Here is a 9,530-nt window from a genome sequence, read left to right as displayed (position 1 = left end):
GCTACTGACCGGTTGATTAGCGAGATTCGCCACTGAAGTGACGTCACCAAGTTCCGTGGGCCCCACCGTGTTGTATGTTTTGTACCCACACCTTTCAGTCACCTGGAGAGATCATTTTAGGGTAATATCCAAAAAATGAGTTAAATCCAAAGCTCCAGTGGACCCAGCACAGAAAACAGCGGGGACAGTGACGCCCACCGTTAAAAACTCCTAAAGGTTACTGTAGTTTTAGATCAAGCTGCTATATGTGTTTTCTCTTATTTTATGTCTTTTTTAACCTTTGAACAGGTTGATTTCAAGTAAACATTACGGTGGGCCCAAGGATAGTAAGAATCACTCTCCACGCTGCTTTTTGTGGTGGAGTCCTCTGCAGGTTTTTATCTGCCGTATTCTTTAACTCATGCCTTGAAATGATATCTTAAAATGAATGAACGGTGCATATACAATACGTACATCATAGTAGGCCCGCAGAACGTAGTGGCATAACTTCAGTAGCTGACTCGCTGTTCAACCTGTCAGTATCTAATCCGCGTCCAGTAAAATGAGGGTCGGGATTTCCTGCGAAAGAGTTGTTGTGCCACTAACTTTAGTGGGGCCCACCGTAATTTTTTGAGAAATTCATCCCGTGTATATATTTTTTGAGTTCATTTTATAAAATAAGGCTGAAAATGAGCCGTATCCAAGACTAAAGTAGCCGGAAACGTGAGGATTAAACGTCCACGGCCACAATATTTGTGAGGCCACATAAGTTTTGAATCATTCTAATATTTGTGTTTTTCAATTCATCCCAGTAGGAATGACATTATGATCTGTGTGGATGGCATGTAAACATCACTGCTGACCGAGGGAGGGGGTCTCAACTGTAGGAATTTTCATACCTACCTTTTCCTTAGTGTGGCAAACTTGAGTATTGGATCCTACTAACTTTTGGTCTCACTTCCTAAAATGAGCTCACATAAGGGATGGACGAGATGGATTTCTCACAAACGTCACAGTGGGCCCATCCAGTCCCAACGTCCATGGCAATTCTTGGTGTTTTCTATTGTGTGGTTCGCTTGAACTTTAGACTTGTCCTTCATGTCATGAAATGAGCTGGTAAAATGAATGGATGGTGTGGATTAAACACAAACATCACCGTAAGGCTCACAAAGTCTTTGCGGGAGAAGTGGATTGGATGGTGTACCACACACCAGCTATACAACTGATGAAGATACATGTCGTGCGTCGTGCGAAGCCGACCGTCGACGTTCCTCGAGCTCCCAGCTGTATGAACCGTTCAAAGGACATCAAAGTTACATGGCCCCACGATGATGTATTTATTATATCTACACTGTTAACCATTTCTCGAAATCATCTTAGAGCATTAGCCAAAATTGAATCATATCCAAAGCTCAAATGGACCACACCAAAAATAGCATTAAAAAATTTATAGAGCATACTATAAAGCTTATTTTCCATCTAATTTATTCATAACATCAAAAATACCTCGATAAAAAGGAAAAACAAATTTCGTATTGATATGAGACTTTAACCTTCAAAAGAGTTTCAATGGTAGACATTCAGTCACTACTTTCTTCAGTGTGGTCCACTTGATATTTAGATCTTACTTATTTTTTAGCTCAAGCATTAAGAATAGTACGTAAAATGGAAGGACGGTTCAGATATAACACATACCTCATGATGTAACCCACCAAACTTACTGACATCGATACACCCACTGTATATTACTGACGTCAATACACCGGCTATACAGCTAGTGCGTGGTACACCAGCCAATCTGCTTCTCTTTGGGGTCCCCGCAAGCAATCCGCTTCGGACGCGGATTAGCTACTGACAGAGTAGCTAAAAGACTATCTATGGAAGAAAGGTCACCAAGTTCTGTAGGCCTACTATAATGTATGATTTGCATACACATTAGAGAGATCATTTTAGGGCATAATCCAAAAACTGAGGCAAATTCAAAGATCGAGACACACCAAAGAAAACAGTGGAGAGAGTGACACATATGGTTGAAACCTTCCTAAGTCCACCATGGCCTTTATTTGAGATCCAATTTGTTCATAAGTTAACAAAGAAAATAAAGAAAGAAAACACAAATATGATCTTCATCAAAAACTTATGTGGCCCATAGAATTTTTTCAATGGTAGGTGTTCAATCTTCACTGTTTTCTGTGATGGGTCCACCCGAACGCCTCATTCTTTGTCTTATGCACTAAAATGTTCTATCCAAATGGATGGATGGTGTTGATACAAAACATACATTATAGTGGAGCCTACAAAACTTGATCACGTCACTTCAGTAGCCACTCTCGCTGCTCAACCTGTCAGAAGCTAATCCACGTCCATCGGCTTCCCATTTCAAGGAACCGGATTCAGTGAGGCCGAGAAACCGAATCCGGTTCCCCATTTCAACGGGAATTTATCCGAATTCGACCTCCTATCTTGCCCGCTTTATGGGCCAGTAATGGACGGTCAAAATGAAAAATACCTAGACTAAACATCAGGCGGTCCACTCATAAAAAGGGAACTGTTTCAGTGGATCCCCGGATCCACCGAGTTCGGTGGATCCTTGACAGTGGGGCCCACCTTGATGGATGAACCTTGCATCCATGACGTCCATCTTTTTTTTACAGATCATTCTAGAGCATGATCCCATAAACTAAGCAGATCCGAATCTCAGGTGGACCACACCACAGGAAACCGTGGTGATTGAATAGCCATCATTAAAAACATCTTTGGGGGCCACCGGAATGTTTATTTTCCATCCAACCGGTTGATAAGTTACAAAGACATTTACGAAAGGACCACATAAATACATCTAGATCCCAAACTTTTTTGGCCACAAGAAGTTTTTAATGGTCAATCGCAAGACACGTGCCAACATAGCCCAAGATCTAGCCGTGTACTCGGTGGGGCTCTACGTAAGTATTCCCTAATCCCAAAATCCGGGCTGATCGACTCATCAGGTGTGATGGAAGATCCAATGAGTATTGGCAATTGGTGATTTTCTTTCTAACCGTCCATTTTCCTCAAACGAGTGTGGCCCACATGATGATTGGACAGGAGAATTATCAGAATGGGCCTCTCTGATTATGAGATCAGATCTTGAATACGTGGAGTTAGTACATGTGCTCAAACGGAGATGAAACTAGATCCCGAATGAGCCAACCTACCTTTAATTATGTGATCGGAGATAGCCTCGCCGTCGGAAAATCTTACCCTTACCCATTACTTTCACGTGGAATTGGACCATTGGCTAAACAATCCATTTCAAGTGCTGCTAATCTGACGGTTAAAACAGTATGAATAGTTCAAGATGGAACAGTTTAACGATTGGGATCGTCGAAGGTGGGTCCCACATGTACGGTTGTTGGAATACAAGATCCCTCCCTAGAGTGCAATACTTTGAGGGCCCGGGCGGGGTGGATTGGAAGGGATTGAATGGTATTAGGGTGGATGGCATGGATTTCTATGTAATAATGGTGTTGTCAGTGAATTGCCTGGAGATCCATGGGATTGATATATCCCTGGATTGCTATATCCAGTCTGTTTGGCGCGCCCGGCCAGTCCCCGTATTAAACTTTCTCATCCCTTCTAATCCCTCAAACCAAACACGTCCCAGGCAAATTTGAAGGATTAGGGTGGATTTGATGGGATTTAAATGTAATGATGGTGTTGTCAGCGGATTGTCTTGAGATACCTGGGATTGGGATTAGATCACCACTCTGTTTGGCACGCCAGGCCAATCCCAGGATTTGACTTCCAATCCCTTCCAATACCATCCAATCCCTTCCAATCCGACCGGCCAAACGGGCCCTGAGCGGAATTAATGGTTTTCACCAGCGAGTAAGTGCGGGAGACACCGTTAGATACCCTAACCGTACGTTGGTTGGTACGGAGAGACCACAAAGATCTACCTGGTGCCCTTAAGGGCCCGTTTGGCCGGGTGGATTGGGAGGAATTGAATGGTATTAGGGTGGATGGCATGGATTTCTAGGTAATAATGGTGTTGTCGGTGGATTGTCTGGAGATCCATGGGATTGCCATAATCCTGGATTGCTATATCCAGTCTGTTTGGCACGCCCCGGCCAACCCGGGATTAAACCTTCTCATCCCTTCCAATCCCTCAAACCAAACATGTCCTAGGCAAATTTGAAAGGATTAGGGTGGATTGGATGGGATTTAAGGTAATGATGGTGTTGTCAGTGGATTGTCTTAAGATCCATGGGATTGGGATCAGATCACCGACTCTGTTTGGCACGGCAGGCCAATCCTGGGATTTGACTTCCAATCCCTTCCAATACCATCCAATCCCTTCCAATCCGACCGGCCAAACGGGCCCTTAAAAAACCCGAGCGTGGTTCTTGAAACATGGATCCGTTGAAACAGAACGTCTTTTATGGGACTACTGAATACAGGAGACGTCAGTAAATTGGTGGGGCCACTAGATCAATTGATTAGATCATTGGAAGGTGGGTGTTGCCCCCGTGTGATACAAAAGGTGGATCCAACAGAAACTATATGGCAAACAAGCATATCACCAAGATTTTGGAAAAACACTTTATTAACTGAAACCTGCGTTTGGTGGTGGACCATGGAATTGTAATCTCACAACTGATGCTGTGGACAACTGTATGCATTTGCAAACTCAAACCGGAATATCTCGTGTAGAGGGCACATGTAGATGGACGACGGGTCTAAAACACATGCATCAATGTGGGCCCGACAGATATGGTGGATTGTCTACAATTGAAACTAATGATACAATTCTTTTGCTGTTTCCAAATGACGGATGAAATATGACTAAATGCAGTTTCATATCTAATTCCAAATTTGTGGCATCCAGTGTCCAAACAGACGACTCATATTCTTCCATTTCAATGAGCGGGAACTTGTAATCGGACATAAATGGAAAATGGAATTGAAGATGAGTAACTTGGAAGTAAATGGTTTACTCGGCTGCGTTGGATAAAGTAAATTCCAATATCATATTTTGATGGGAGTAACGGGGAAGAATTGAAATACCTTGAAAATTTTCAATATATTCACATGAACGTCTATAATATCCCAAATTAGATATTTAATAGGATGATTATAATAAACCCATTGAAATATATACCTTAGCTTAAAATGAAAAAGTTTTGAGCCTCAGGTGGACCACAATTGCAAGGATCACAAATAACTTACTAAGGTCTTTTAACCATCCATTTAAATGGTCAATGGTAGACCTTTGACGGTTTGGATCATTTTATTAATGCAATTTTACTGATGTAGATGATAATTAGATTGTTTTGGAATATCATTACCATGCCACATACATGGTGGGCATGTATGTATGGACACATTTGTTTACTGGTCCAAGGGACTAAAAATGATATTTCACTCTCATTCACTTCCAAATGCTTGTATTTGGAATGCATTGGACTTGTTTAACAAAATTTCCAAGACCTACATTTGATTAACAAATTAACTTTAACATCATTTAAAGGAATAATTGTAAGCCCATTTAGACAGCCAATGTTTGGACAGTTAAGGTCATTTCATGAAAGTGATTTTAGCGTTGCAGCCAATCATGGGATTGTTTTAGCATATCACCAACGTGCCACATGTATAGTGTGGATTGGTAGACTAGTGACACATTTGTTACGAAGCTGATATTCCAAAACACAAACTATATATTTCAAACCCCCCAATTCTTCCAAAGGCAAAAAGGAAGACTGCTAGATTCGAAATATAACCAAATACTCCTATTTCCGGGCAGCCTAAAGAGCCCTAATAGTAGTGGCATGTTGGAGAGGATAATTACCAGAAGACTCTCTGGGCGCATTCATACATCACATGGCAGTGGCAGAGCATGCTAAAGTGGATAACAAGCACACAGGATGCAATTCGAAATTAGAAGAAATCTAGTGGCAAATAGCAACGAGCATTATCCAGAAATCAAGACTAATATTCATACATCACGGAATTTCTTAAGAGGTTCAAAAGGCTATGCTTGTCCTTTCATATCTCACACACCAGATTGTAATGCAATTGAAAACATGCATGGGTTTTGACTGGGACTCATTTCTTCCCACTCTTCTTCAGCCCTGTACCTCCAAATGTTCCTTTCTGGGATGCCTTGGCCCTCATCTCCTTCAGTGCCTGTACAAAACCAAATGAAATTTCTCCATCAAATCCAATCTCCACAAAGGATAAGCACAAAAAATAAGATCCCAATCGGACACTCACCTTTTCTTCATCTTTCTTCTTCTGAATATTTGCCAGATCAGTCTGCAAAAGACAGAAAAATCATTCAAGAGAGGATAGGTAAAGAGTAAAGGCCAGATGTGAGTGCCTGAAAAAATACCACCACTATTTTGTCTATTTATCGTGGATGACAGGAAAGAAGAGGAAAGAAAGAAAGAAAGAAAAATAACTAATCCATACTCGACCTCACATTTCCTCAATATCCCTTCCATTGAATCATTGTGGGAAGAGAGAGAGAGAGAGAGAGAGAGAGAGAGAGATCCATAAAATGGCATTTCTGATTTTAAAATCATCCAACAACATAACTGGATGAGCTTCTAGTGACAAAATCAGGCTTTTATGACATTGACGATTCCATACAGATTTTTCTAAGTGGAAACAAGTTAAAAGTTGTTCTAGTGAAAAAGTCAAGGTACCATGTTATGAAACTGATTTGATGGTGTGTGATGTGTCTTCTCAGTTGAAACAGAATTAAAGTTTGAGAAGCTACCAGATTGGCTTAATTAAGATAAAACATCTTCAAGGTATGAATGTTCGGAGTATACTTTAAAAAGTTGTTTTCTTCATCTGCAAGGTAGCATTTTTGTCCTCTAATCATGCCATGTTGACAATTCTTGAAATCTAACTGTCAGATCGACCTTGGATCTTATTTTGAATTGTCCATAAGCTTCTAAAATTATCCAGATCAAAATCTACAGTGGATCTCTGCATTCAACTGGTAGATTGAGTTATTTTTGAGCAAAGGTGCGAATTTTAAGTTGTACACTCAACTGCCAAACCTATTTAAGCTATAGCGTAGGATTTCTTCCCAAATTGTTTCTACACTCACATATACTGGATTTCATTTGCATGGAAACACTCCAGGATTATCAATACCCAAGTACAGCAAAAATTCAGGGTGTTATGGTCTACCCGCTAAAAGAAAATTTCCTCCTCGAGATTTACCCAAGTGAGGTCGTCAAAGAGTTAGGATACTTTTCCTTGATTTCTGCCTCGCGCTCCCACGTTGCTTCTTCTTCTCCATGACGTGACCATAGGATCTTGACCAAAGGAATCATCATGTTGTGGAGAATTTGATCGTTACAATCAAAGATATGTATGGGCTCTTTGACATAAGAGGCGTCATCTCTTAACTCAACCTATTCCCAGTTGATAACATGTGATGCATCTGTTTCGTACTTCTTCAACATAGAAATGTGAAATACATTATGTATGTTTGATAAGCTCAATGATGACAATGCAAGACGATAAGCCACCGCCGCAACACGAGCGAATATCGCCTTCTTTCCAAACCTCATTATTCATTTCATACTTTTAGAGATCTCGTTTTCGATTGTCTACATAACTTTTATGTCTACTCTTTGCGGCTTTGCAAACATTTCTTTATAATATCAATTCTTTCAAATGTAACCTGCGTGAGCTCTGGTCAAGTAAAGTCTTTTTGCCAACTTCTGGCCAACAATGTGGTGCATGATAGGGTTGACAATAAAGCACTTCAGAAGGGGTCATGCCTACACTTGCCTGTAAATTATTATTATAAGCAAACTTAGTGAGTGGAGTATTCCTAAGTTATGCACTGATACCAACTTCTGTCACACCCCATGCCGACAACCTCCGTAGTACCCCGATTCCAGCGCCTAGCACCCATATGCCAAGCTTCGAAAGTGGAATCCCACCAGAAGGAGTTTCGAGGTGATTTTTTTGTAAAGGAGCATAACCATAAGTGTATGCAAACAAAAACATCATCACATATCCACTAAATATTTGATTTGCACAAATGTTGGAAAGGGAAATACAAGGTATAACAAAACTCCAAAAGATTAGGCACGTGCGCCAGCCTCACTACTGCCACAATCTAGTATAACTTGTGGCATAAACAAACGCACATAAGTTTCCTATGAAGCCCAATAGAGTGCGTGTGTGCGTGCACAATGCATATGACAAGTGTATATGCATCGAAGTGAGCAAAAATAAGGGAAGGCTATACTACCAAGTCCATTAATGCTATCAAATGCGGCGCAAACATGCCAATCCTCATCTAATCCACATTTTAGAACAGTTCCCAACTGGAACATACACAGGCACTAATACGCAACGCGTGATCATGCAAGATAAGAGACCACACTACTCGCCTCGTCACAAGTATGTCAATGACCACCTAGCTCGCCAATAGCAAACGCATTTCCAACATGGTGTGCCGTAAAGGCTGTTACGTAAAGGTAACGGTAGCAACCGTTACACATTATGGGGTCAAAAAGGTCGTAACGGCCGTTACGGATAAAATGAACCGTAAAGGCCGTTACAACCCCCGTAACGACCCGTTACGTCCCCTCTATAGGCTATAATGGCCTCGTAACGGGAGAGAGAGAGAGAGAGAGAGAGAGAGAGACCATAACAGCCGTTACGGGGGCCGTCACGGCCGTTATAGCCCGTATCGTAAAGGTAACAATGGTGGCCGTTACAGTCACCGTTACCATTACGGAATACCTTAATTTCCAAGCTGGTCGGTCTTAGTGGTTGGCACGGCTTATTGGTATTCAGCACACGGGTGCTCATGGATCCACTCGATCTAGGCATTAGAGCATCCTACTAGTACCACAGGGGTTTATGGATTTTCACCTAAGGACATCTTTAACATCCAGTAAAAGTAACTAATTTATGGTGTCAAAGCCGCAGTAATTACTACCTTGATATTGCTAGGGTTTTATGGATTTTCACCTAGGGACATCTTTAACATCCAGTCTTAGTCTCAATCGCCACTACACGCTTCAAGTAGGTGAGACCATACCCTATTCCAACTGAACACGACATAGTGGTTGGCACGGCTTATTGGTATTCAGCACATGGGTGCTCATGGATCCACTCGATCTAGGCATTAGAGCATCCTATTAGTACCACAGGGGTTTATGGATTTTCACCTAGGGACATCTTTAACATCCAGTAAAAGTAACCAATTTATGGTGTCAAAGCCGCAGTAATTACTACCTTGATATTGCTAGGGGTTTATGGATTTTCACCTAGGGACATCTTTAACATCCATTAAAAGTACCCAATTTATGGTGTCCATACCCATATACACCGGTCACAGCAAAGCCGCGGTAGTTACTACCTTGATATCGCTAGGGTGTATGCTACAACCCTGATGTTGCTAGGATGTCCATGTAGTCATGACATAGATAATGGGCAATGCATGACTCATACTATCCAAGTTATGAACCAAAATTGCGCATACAGGTCCTCCAATTACCTCAAAGCCATAGGGCATAGAACCACAAGTTTAC

Source organism: Magnolia sinica, chromosome 4, assembly GCF_029962835.1.
Source record: "Magnolia sinica isolate HGM2019 chromosome 4, MsV1, whole genome shotgun sequence".
Classification (NCBI taxonomy): domain Eukaryota; kingdom Viridiplantae; phylum Streptophyta; class Magnoliopsida; order Magnoliales; family Magnoliaceae; genus Magnolia; species Magnolia sinica.
Note: the sequence above shows the minus strand (reverse complement) of the source record.